Source organism: Zea mays, chromosome 8 (assembly GCF_902167145.1).
Source record: "Zea mays cultivar B73 chromosome 8, Zm-B73-REFERENCE-NAM-5.0, whole genome shotgun sequence".
Classification (NCBI taxonomy): Eukaryota; Viridiplantae; Streptophyta; class Magnoliopsida; order Poales; family Poaceae; genus Zea; species Zea mays.
This window is the reverse complement of record NC_050103.1, coordinates 45,566,944-45,579,004: the sequence shown is the minus strand read 5'-3', so window position 1 is coordinate 45,579,004 and position 12,061 is coordinate 45,566,944.

The following is a 12,061-nucleotide window of genomic DNA, read 5'->3' as shown; positions in this document are numbered from 1 at the left end:
CGACAACGGGTCCGAGTTCAAGAACCTTCAAGTGGAGGAGTACCTTGAGGAGGAAGGAATCAAGCACGAGTTCTCCGCTCCCTACACACCACAGCAAAATGGTGTGGTAGAAAGGAAGAACAGGACGCTCATAGACATGGCGAGGACGATGCTTGGAGAATTCAAGACACCCGAGCGGTTTTGGTCAGAGGCCGTGAATACGGCTTGCCACGCCATAAACCGGGTCTACCTTCATCGCCTCCTCAAGAAGACGTTGTACGAACTTCTAACTGGTAACAAACCCAACATTTCATATTTTCGTGTATTTGGGAGTAAATGCTACATTCTAGTGAAGAAAGGTAGGAATTCCAAATTTGCTCCCAAAGCTGTAGAAGGGTTTTTGTTAGGTTATGACTCAAATACAAAGGCATATAGAGTCTTCAACAAATCATCGGGTTTGGTTGAAGTCTCTAGCGATGTTGTATTTGATGAGACTAATGGCTCTCCAAGAGAGCAAGTTGATCTTAATGATGTAAATGAATATGATGTTCCAACGGACGCAATTCGCACCATGGCGATTGGAGATGTGCGACCACAGGAACACCAAGAGCAAGATCAACCTTCTTCCTCAACAATGGTGCATCCCCCAACTCAAGATGATGAACAGGTTCATCAAGAAGAGGCGTGTGATCAAGGGGGAGCATAAGATGATCATGTTATGGAGGAAGAAGGACCACAAGCCCCTCCAACTCAAGTCCGAGCAACGATTCAAAGGAATCATCCCGTCGACCAGATATTGGGTGATATAAGCAAGGGAGTAACTACACGCTCTAGATTAGCTAATTTTTGTGAGCATTACTCTTTTTTCTCTTCTATTGAGCCTTTTAGGGTAAAAGAGGCCTTGCTAGATCCAGACTGGGTGTTGGCCATGCAGGAAGAGCTCAATAACTTCAAGAGAAATGAAGTTTGGACATTGGTGCCACGTCCCAAGCAAAACATTGTGGGAACCAAGTGGGTGTTCCGCAACAAACAGGACGAGCATGGGGTGGTGACAAGGAACAAGGCTAGACTTGTGGCAAAAGGTTATGCCCAAGTCGCAGGTTTGGACTTTGAGGAGACTTTTGCTCCTGTGGCTAGGCTAGAGTCTATTCGCATATTGTTAGCCTATGTCGCTCACCATTCTTTCAGGTTGTTCCAAATGGATGTTAAGAGCGCTTTCCTCAACGGGCCAATCAAGGAGGAGGTGTACGTAGAGCAACCCCCTGGCTTTGAGGATGAACAGTACCCCGACCACGTGTGTAAGCTCTCTAAGGCGCTCTATGGACTTAAGCAAGCCCCAAGAGCATGGTATGAATGCCTTAGACACTTTCTAATTGCTAATGCTTTCAAGGTTTGGAAGGCCGATCCAACTTTATTCACTAAGACTTGTGATGGTGACTTATTTGTGTGCCAAATTTATGTCGATGACATAATATTTGGTTCTACTAACCAAAAGTCTTGTGACGAGTTTAGCAGGGTAATGACTCAAAAGTTTGAGATGTCGATGATGGGCGAGTTGAACTACATCCTTGGGTTCCAAGTGAAGCAACTCAAGGACGGCACTTTCATCTCCCAAACGAAGTACACGCAAGATTTGATAAAGCGGTTTGGGATGAAGGACGCCAAGCCCACAAAGACTCCAATGGGAACCGATGGACATGTCGACCTCAACAAATGAGGTAAGTCCGTTGATCAAAAGGCATACCGGTCTATGATAGGGTCTTTACTTTATTTATGTGCTAGTAGACCGGATATTATGCTAAGCGTATGTATGTGTGCTAGATTTCAATCTGATCCAAGGGAGTGTGCCCTTGTGGCCGTTAAGCAAATTCTTAGATATTTAGTTGCTACGCCTTGCTTCAGGATATGGTATCCAAAGGGGTCAACCTTTGGCTTGATTGGATACTCAGACTCCGATTATGCTGGATGCAAGGTTGATAGGAAGAGTACATCAGGGACGTGCCAATTCTTAGGAAGGTCCCTGGTGTCTTGGAGTTCTAAGAAACAAACTTCCATTGCCCTATCCACCGCTGAGGACGAGTATGTTGCCGCAGGACAGTGTTGTGTGCAACTACTTTGGATGAGGCAAACCCTCAGGGACTTTGGCTACAATCTGAGCAAAGTCCCACTCCTATGTGATAATGAGAGTGCAATCCGCATGGAGGATAATCCTATTGAACACAGCCGCACTAAGCACATAGACATCCGGCATCACTTTTTGAGAGACCACCAGCAAAAGGGAGATATCGAAGTGTTTTATGTTAGCACCGAGAACCAGCTAGCCAATATCTTTACCAAGCCTTTAGATGAGAAGACCTTTTGCAAGCTGCGTAGTGAGCTAAATGTCTTAGATTCATGTAACTTGGATTGATCTATAGCATACATGTGTTTATGCCTTTGATCGTGTTCTTTATGCATATTGTTGCTTATTTATGGTGCTCAAGTTGTACACATGATCCCCGGACCTCACAAGTCCATTTGCAAGTGATGCACTTATCTAGGGGGAGGCATGCTACAACTTGACACTTTGAGACTAACCTTGTGTTTGAGTTTACTTGTTCTAGTCTCAAAAGTGGATTGAAAGGGAAAGGTGGACTTGGACCATGAAAGACTTCCACTGCACTCCGATGAGAGGGTAACTTACTCCAAGTTCATCTCCATGCTCTTATTGCCTTTTTACTCCTAATTGAAGATTTTGGTGAGGCAATGGGGTTTTAGGGCCAAAATTGATCCCGTTTTGGTGCTTGATGCCAAAGGGGGAGAAATTAAGGCCAAAGCAAGCAAATGGACCAGCTACCACTTGAAAATAGTAGAGTTAGATGTTTTGATTTGTCAAAATACTCTAAGTGTCTCTTTTTGTCAAAAGTTGGTCTCTTGTGGGGAGAATGTTTGGTTATGGGAAAAAGGGGGAGTTTTTTGAATCCTTGATCAATTTCTCTTGGAATACCTATCTTTATGCCTCAACAAGTGTGTTTGACTTAGAGATAGGAAATTGAAGTTGATTTACAAAAACAAAACCAAGTGGTGGCAAAGGATGATCCAAATATGCCAAATTTGAATCAAAAACAATTCTTGTTCTCATTTGCATTGATGTTGCACTTCTATGTGTTGCTTTTTGTTATGTTGGCATAAATCACCAAAAAGGGGGAGATTGAAAGGGAAATGTGCCCTTGGGCCATTTCTAAGTATTTTGGTGATTAAGTGCCAACACAAATGGTCTAAGTGTTAAACTGTGCCAACTGGTGAATGAAGTGCAAATCAACGCAAAGGTATGATTCTAGACTTAGTACATTGTTTTTTTGTGTACTAACATATTTGTCTAAGTGCTAGAATCAGAGAAAAGACAAAAGGAAAAAGGACTTGGCTTTGCAGCCAAGACTCTGCGCAGTCTGGGTGCACCGGACTGTCCGGTGCGCCAGGCTGGCTTTGGTCAAACTGGCCGCTCTCGGGATTTCGTTGGCGGCGTACGGCTAAAAATCACTGGACTGTCCGGTGGTGCACCGGACTATCCGGTGGTGCACCGGACTGTCCGGTGAGCCAACGGTCGGCCGCGCAATCCGCACGTGACGCGTGGCCGAGCCAACGGTCTGATGGGGGCACCGGACTGTCTGGTGCGCCAACGGCTCCAAATCTTCAACGGTCGGCAGCACCAAATTAGGAAAGAAATCTGCACCGGACAGTGAACAGTGCTTGTCCGGTGGCACACCGGACTGTCCGGTGCGTCACCCGACAGAAGGCAAGAATTGCCTTCCTAGATTGCTCTCAACGGCTCCTAGCTGCGTTGGGGCTATAAAAGGGACCCCTAGGCGCATGGAGGAGTACACCAAGAATACTTTGAGCATTCTTAATCATTCACACTCCGTCTTTGCGCACTCGATTGACATTCTTAGTGATTTGAGCTCCGTTCTAGTGGTGAACTTTGTGCTATTCATTTGAGCTCAAGTCTTGGCTGTGTGTGTGCGTATTGCTGTGGATTTGTGTGTGTTGCTTCCCTTCCTTACTCTAGTGCTTTCACTTTGATCCTTATTGTAAGGGCGAGAGACTCCAAGTTGTGGAGATTCCTCACAAACGGGAAAGAGTAAAGAAAAAGAACACAGTGGTATTCAAGTTGATCATTGGATCACTTGAGAGGAGTTGAGTGCAACTCTTGTCCATTGGGACGCCACAATGTGAAATAGGCAAGTGTTATACTTGGCCGAACCACAGGATAAATCATCGTGTCTCGTGTACTTGTTTTCACTGTGACTATTGTGTTTCACACGAGCTTAGTCCTTAGCCACGTGATTTACATTGTGCTAACACTTAATCAAGTTTTGTGGCTTTAAGTTTTAAATTTTTACAGGATCACCTATTCACCCCCCCCCTCTAGGTGCTCTCATTAATTCTTAGCAATGCGCTTAGGGCTCAAAAAACATTGAAGATGAAGGGTATACGATGGCTCTGAACAACTTCGTTCAGGGGTAATTGAATTAAGAAATGAAGGTCTTGAAAAAGACAGAATCTTGATTTCATTGGTAAACAAAGTGAAAGATGAAGCTAGTTTCAAGGCTCAGGCCAAAATCCAAAAGAATGAAATTGAAGACCTTCGGAAACAGTTGGCAGAAGCCAAAGAAAAATGCGCACTCACAGAAGCTAACCGAGAGATTAGCGAATATTGGAAAAAACATTTAGAGAAAACTGTTGAAGAACTTCGCGCATCCAAGGAAAGATGCTTTCAAAAATCCTTGGGCTGCGTGAAGAAAATAAAGACTAGCTTCCCCATGGTGGGCGCCAATGTTGGGGACTTGTTCTCAAATGCTATGAATTAAGAACAAGGCAACACAAAATGATGAAGGTACGTCTTTCATGACCTTCGTCTGAAGATCATTATATCCTAAGGGAAATAATGCTTCAAAGGACGAAGGTCATTAACTTTTAACATTTTGTGTTGCCTTGTTCTTAATTCATAGCATTTGAGAACAAGTCCCCAACAGATATGACTCTAGGATCCCAACCTATCACTATACACCATAAAGATATCGATTAAGACACCATATCAAAACATGGCTATCTATCAACAAGATAAACAAAGAACACCAAAGATACCAATTGATCTACAACATATACAACACAATAACAGCTATGGTGATGCTACACCAAGATCATATCAAATGAAAGATTAAGGGTGTGTTTGGGATGGCTCCAGGTTCTAACTCCAGTGTGGAGCTGTAGTTTATAATATCAATTTAAATATTTTTAAAAATATTTTTAATCTAAATAATATACAAAATGACTTATCTAAGTGTCTTCTAAAGCCTTACAGCTCTAGCTCCACGATTTTTTGGAGCACCTAATGACCTGCTCCACCAACTCCACCAAATTTCTTGGACCTGGAGCGATCCCAAACAGGGCCTAAGCATCGATTAACACAAAAAAATAACACTATTTCATTATAACCATATAATCAACAAGAAGATCATGATAAGCATTATTAACACTTAATGCATTCTCCCCCTTAAGATCTAAAGGAACTCAAGGAAACCCCACCTTAACCAAGGTGAGTACATCATCATCACATGGTTGAGCTTTGAGCCCTTTAGCACACAAAACACCTTCACCCTTAAGATAAGCTTCCCTCTCAGTTCGAGGCAAGCTTCAATGCACAAATTCTCCCCCCCCCCCTTGACATCAAACACGAAAACTATACTAAAAAAGAACATATGATGATGTCAATGGAAAGCAGAGTATGAAGTAGGGAAATGCATCACACTAACATTACTCCCCCTTACAACTTAAAATTATGCACCATAAACATTAGAGGGAATCTAGGTACATGGATAAATGTTACAAGTGATTTAACTCCCTATGTACCTTTTCATTGATACTAGATGAAGACTCCTCTTTAATGACACCAATTTAGAGTCTTCTCATAGGAGATTCTCGTTGTGCTTGATCCTTCATGTTAATCTACACTTGTAACTTAACCAATGGGCTAAAAACAAGTTATAGCATTAATGAAACAAGAGAATATTTCTAAAGCCAGTGATCACCTTATTATACCAATTGATACTCAATAACCATATGATGAAACACTAGATGAAAACACCCTACAATATAGTGATTTATACAATACCAATTAAACATATCAAGAGACTGAAGCACGAATCAGAATCAACTGAAATGAAGCATGAATCACAGAACTTCGCAAGACAATAGATTGATGACTTCCTATCAAGGTAGTACATCTAAACGAGATGAATGCCTAACAAAAATCATACAAGGATAATCATTCATCTATCATGAAGCAGGATGCACTATTTAGCATGAATGAGCAAGGAAGCATTTCAACACGTGACATGAGTAGCTTATCAGGGAAAATTGCAACAAAGCTTGAGACATCAAATTAGAGTACTCGCTGAGATACCAAATTTTCAAACTTTGACGGTACCATGTCTAAATTGTCTTCTTGTACCTCGCTCAACTATTTTCCCCGCATGATACTACATGATATCACTTCAAGAAAGTTGTTAGTCTCAAATGACACAAGATATATGTGCTCCCCCTAAAATGTGCATCAAGTACCTGAATGACTTGCCCTATGCACATTCTAGCATTTACGAAGCTAGAGGGATGCCACACATATCCTGGTCAAGGCATACAAATGATTGAAAGAATTTAATTCTATTCCTACTCAAGAACATGCCTTTAAATCACATAACTCCAAAAACAGACATGCTATACATAAGGATAATCACTACAATATTTCAAATGAAGTAAAACAAATCATCAAGCATTAATCAAATTTCTTCAACTCTAGTGCATATGGATACCAATTGAAAGGTAAAAGCACACCACATGCACTTTAGGAACATCAATCAATGGAACTACTCATATAATGCCAAAAGAAGTATGTAGTTCCATACCTTTACCTTTTTACCTGACTGCAACGCAGTACAATCTCAAGGAAATTCTTACTTTGCTTGTGCATGCCACTCCTGATTTAATCTCTACTTGGCATAGCTCACAGAGGCATTAAAACACAATCAAGAGATTTTTTCTTTTTCTAGCAACCCAAGGTTACTAAAACAAAGAAATCTCATAAATATGGCATAAACTTTTAAATATCATGCTTGCATAAAGTGAATACCCATTTGACGCATACTTATGCCAATTTTAGAAATGCGCCAAATCAAGATAGCATGATTAATACAAGAGACGAACTCCAGGTTTAGCCACATTAATCAGCATATCATAAGCCATGGAAGATACATGAAAAAAATAGAATGATCTCATGATTTGATACACATGATAAGCACCATTTGAAGACTATGACATGATTAAACCAAATTAAACATACAGTTTGCTAGAAAGAGCTAGATAACACATAAGCAATCTCATATGAAGAAGCACTCCAAAGACGGATAAAAAGGAAAATACACATACTCAATAGCATCAAGAATTTCCTATGCGACTACTCAAAGCACAAGGAGTATGCTAATTGAAATTAATGCACAAAGTTAACATCATTTGGAGATATCCATGTTGTAGGTTTTCTGCTTCATTCTCCATTGAAGTCCTTTATCCCTACAACTCAACTAAACTCGAGATGAACATGGGTCAATAAGTAAAGCATGAAATTGATAGCTTAAACCATGAAATTGATAGCTTAAGTTTTGAATTTGAATTAACCATCTTAAGCTCTCCCAAGGTCTCTAGTTCATCTCGGGCACCTGCATGGTCTAGTTGGCACATTTTGGTACCCATCTCGAGATGGGTCCATACACATCAGCAAACACTACCTTGGGTACCCAAATTGCCTTTGTGCTTGGTCTAGGTGAACTAATCATAGATCTAGCACAAGTATGTGATTTAGCACAAGTATGTGAAACATCTTCTTACTTCATTCTCAGTGTCTATGTGTGGACATGAGGCAATGAAGTAGTCCAACTCCTTGCACTTGAAGCATCTCCTTTTTCCTCTTCCCTTTTTGTTCTTAGAGTACATAACAATATCATCAGTGCAAACAATATGAACACTTGATTTGTTACCTTTATCTTTATTCAAGTTGCTTGCTTCCTTTGTTGCTCCAGGAACATGTGGTCGATAGAGTCTTTCACATGCTTCAGTTTCTCCCTTCTCAAGGTTCTACACCACGTGCCCGTGGATATCTTGAGGAGGTTGAGCATGGCACGTTCTCCACAATCTTATCTATTGTTGTTGTAGCTGGTTTCTCAATTAGTGATTGGCATTACGGGTTAGCACATCATGGTATATTATCTAGATTTGCACATGTGCAAGAATGAGGTTCACAATAATTAAAGCTAGTCATAACGACCTTATGAGCAATGTTAAGCATAATATGCTCATCAACTAATTCATTATGAGAATAAGACAACATAGCATACTTTTCACTTAGAGCAAGTTTTTCTAGATTTATCATTTCTACTTGACTTCTAAGCATGTCATTTTCAACTTTAAACTGAGCAACACAAGATAAAACTTGCTCGATTAAAATCAAATCATACTGTTGGACCAAATCATCATTATAGCACCTTAGCTCCTCATGTGCTTTGGTCACCTTCTCTAGGATGTTGTTTGTTGGGGGGCCTTTGTCTTCTGAAGGTCCTCAAAAACAAGGCTAACCATCTGTCTTCAGCATATTATTAAGTATTGCAGGAGCTTCAATAACAGAAAAGCTTTGAACTATATCAATGGGAACGAAGTAAGCTTCGTTACGATGAAGCAGGAAGGCAACATAGGGAGAAGGTGTTGTTCAAGTTGTTGATCACAAATGACAGTACTGTCTTTGTGACATTTGTAAACCTTGTATGCAATTGTTAAGGGTATGAATGTAATAACGTACGAAGTTGTATGATTGCGTATAAATAGATGAACAGTACCCCGTACTGTTCACGCTGGATTGTAATTGTACTCATGTCATTACCTTCAAGCAAGCTGAAGGTATCAGCATGATACAGATTTTGATAGTATCAATACATTCATTATGATATAAATATATGGTGTAATATTGTATTGATAATTATCTTTTTAAATCTGTGAATTACCTCAAGACGCAGGCATGAATCAAGGGGGAGCACATGAAGAAAAGGATAAAGAGGAAGAAGTACCACAGGCACCTCCAACTCAAGTCTGAACCACCATCCAAAGGAATCATCCAGTGGATCAGATTTTGGGTGACATCATCAAGAGAGTAACCACTCGTTCATGTTTAGCTAATTTTTGTGAACATTACTCTTTTGTTTCTTCTATTGAGCCTTTTAGGGTAGAAGAAGCCTTGCAAGATCCGGACTAGGTGTTAGCCATGCAGGAAGAGCTCAATGACTTCAAGAGAAATGAAGTATGGAGCCTGGTGCCACGTCCAAAGCAAAATGTTGTGGGAACCAAGTGGGTGTTCCACAACAAGCAAGATGAGCAAGGGGTGGTGACAAGGAACAAGGCTCGACTTGTGGCAAAAGGTTATGTCCAAGTCACAGGTTTGGATTTTGAGGAGACTTTTGCTCCTGCAGCTAGGCTCGAGTCAATATGCATATTACTGGCCTATGCTGCTCACCACTCATTTAAGTTGTTTCAAATGGATGTGAAGAACACCTTCCTCAATGGACCAATCAAGGAGGAAGTGTACGTGGAACAACTCCCTGTCTTCAAGTATGACAGGTATCCTGACCATGTTTATAAGCTCTATAAGGCGCTCTATGGACTTAAGCAAGCTCCAAGAGCATGGTATGAATGCTTAGGGATTTTCTCATTTCTAATGCTTTCAAGGTTGGGAAAGAGGATCCTACTCTTTTTGCTAAGACTTGTAATGGTGATTTGTTTGTATGCCAAATAATATTTGGTTCTACTAATCAAAAGTATTGTGAAGAGTTTAGGAGGGTAATGATGTAGAAATTTGAAATGACAATGATGGGCAAGTTGAACTACTTCCTTGGATTCCAAGTGAAGCAACTCAAGGAAGGAACCTTCATCTCCCAAACAAAGTACACTCAAGACCTACTCAAAAGGTTTGGGATGAAGCACGCAAAGCCCGCAAAAACATCAATGGGGATCGACGGGCATTTGGACCTCGACAAAGGAGGTAAGTCTATTGATCAAAAGGCATATCGGTCTATGATAGGTTCATTAATTTATCTTTGTGCTAGTAGACTAGATATAATTATTAGTGTATGCATGTGTGTAGATTTCAATCCGACCCCAAGGAATGTCATCTTGTGGCCGTAAAGCAAATTCTAAAATATTTAGTCCATATGCCTTGCTTCGGGATCTGCTATCCAAAGGGGGTCTACCTTTGAATTAATCGGATACTCAGATTCTGACTATGTCGGGTGCAAGGTTGATTGGAAGAGCACATCGGGGACTTATTAGTTTCTGGGAAGGTCCCTGGTGTCTTGGAGCTCTAAGAAACAAACATTTGTTGCCCTATCCACCGCTGAGACCGAGTATGTTGTCGCAGGCCAGTGTTGCATGCAATTACTTTGGATGAGGCAAACCCTTTGGGACTTTGGCTACAATCTGAGCAAAGTCCCACTCCTATATGATAATAAGAGTGCAATCCGCTTGGATGATAATCATATTGAACACAGCCGCACTAAGTACATAGACATCCGGCATCACTTTTTGAGAGACCACCAGCAAAGGGGAGATATCGATGTTTGCCACATTAGCACCGAAAACCAGCTAGCTGATATCTTCACCAAGCCTTTAGATGAGAAAAGGTTTTGCAGGTTGCGTGTTGAGCTAAATGTCTTAGATTCGTGGAACTTGGATTGATCTTTATCATACATGTGTTTTATGCCATTGATCATGTTCTTTTAAGAATTTCTATCTTTACTTGCTTATTTCGGTGCTCAAGTTGTACAAGTCATCCCCGGACCTCACAAATCCTTATGCAAATGATGCACATATTTAGGGGGAGGATATACTACAACTTGACCCTTTGAGACTAATATGGTTGTTTGAGTAATTTTGATTTAGTCTCAAAGATGGATTGAAAGGGAAAAGGTGGGCTTGGACAAAGAAGAGGCTTTCACTGCATTCCGATATCAATGTATCTTGTCCCAAGTCCCTATCTATGTTTTTCTCATTGCCTTTGGTTTTACTTGTGATTTTTGTGAGGCGATGGGGTTAAAAAGGCCAAATAGTTCTTCTGTTTTGGTGCTTAATACCAAAGGGGGAGAAATTAAGGCCAAAGCAACTGGATCAGCTACCACTTGAGAATTTCAAAAAAAATAGTGAAAGTATACTTGTTTTTTGATCAAAACCCTTTTAATGCAGAAACTACTCTCGTAAGGGGGAGAAAGTTAATTATGGGAAAAAGGGGGAGTTTTGGTGTTTGATCAAAACTAGTCTTTAAAGATGTTTTGATTTTCCAAAACAAGTGTTTTTGACATAGAGATAGGAAAATGAATTTGTTTTGTAAAAACAAACCAAGTGGTGGCAAAAGTGATCCAAATATGCCAAATCCTACGTGAAGTTTAATTGGTCTTCAATTTGACATCAATTTGCGCTTTTTAGCTTGTATTTGGATATGTAAATGCATTATGAGTTTTGGTGATTAGATGCTCAACACATATTGTTTTGTCTAGTATGAGCTCAGAGTTAAGGAGAAGCAAATTGGAGAAACAAAGGTATGATTCTATCACTTAGTAAATTGTATTTGGTACTAGCTATGTTCTATTAAGTGTCAGGAATCTTCTCCATTCAAGAGAAATTAAGTTGGAGAAGTTTGGCTAAGTACAGCCAAAACTTGCACCAGCCTGCGTTGCACCGGACAGTGTCTGGTGTCTAGGCTGGCGCCCCGGTGAACTGGCTGCACTCGGGAAAAGTTAGGGACGCCGCGACTAAAATTCACCGGACTGTCTGGTGCGCCACCAAACTATCCGGTGTGCCAACCGAGCGCCTAGCCAACGATCGGTCGCGCAATCAACGGACTACACATGGACTTCACCAACGGTCACCAGACCGCACCGGACTGTCCGGTGTGCCAAGGGGCTGGTGGCTGCAACGGTTGGCTTCACCAAACAAGGAAGGGAATCACGTACTGTTC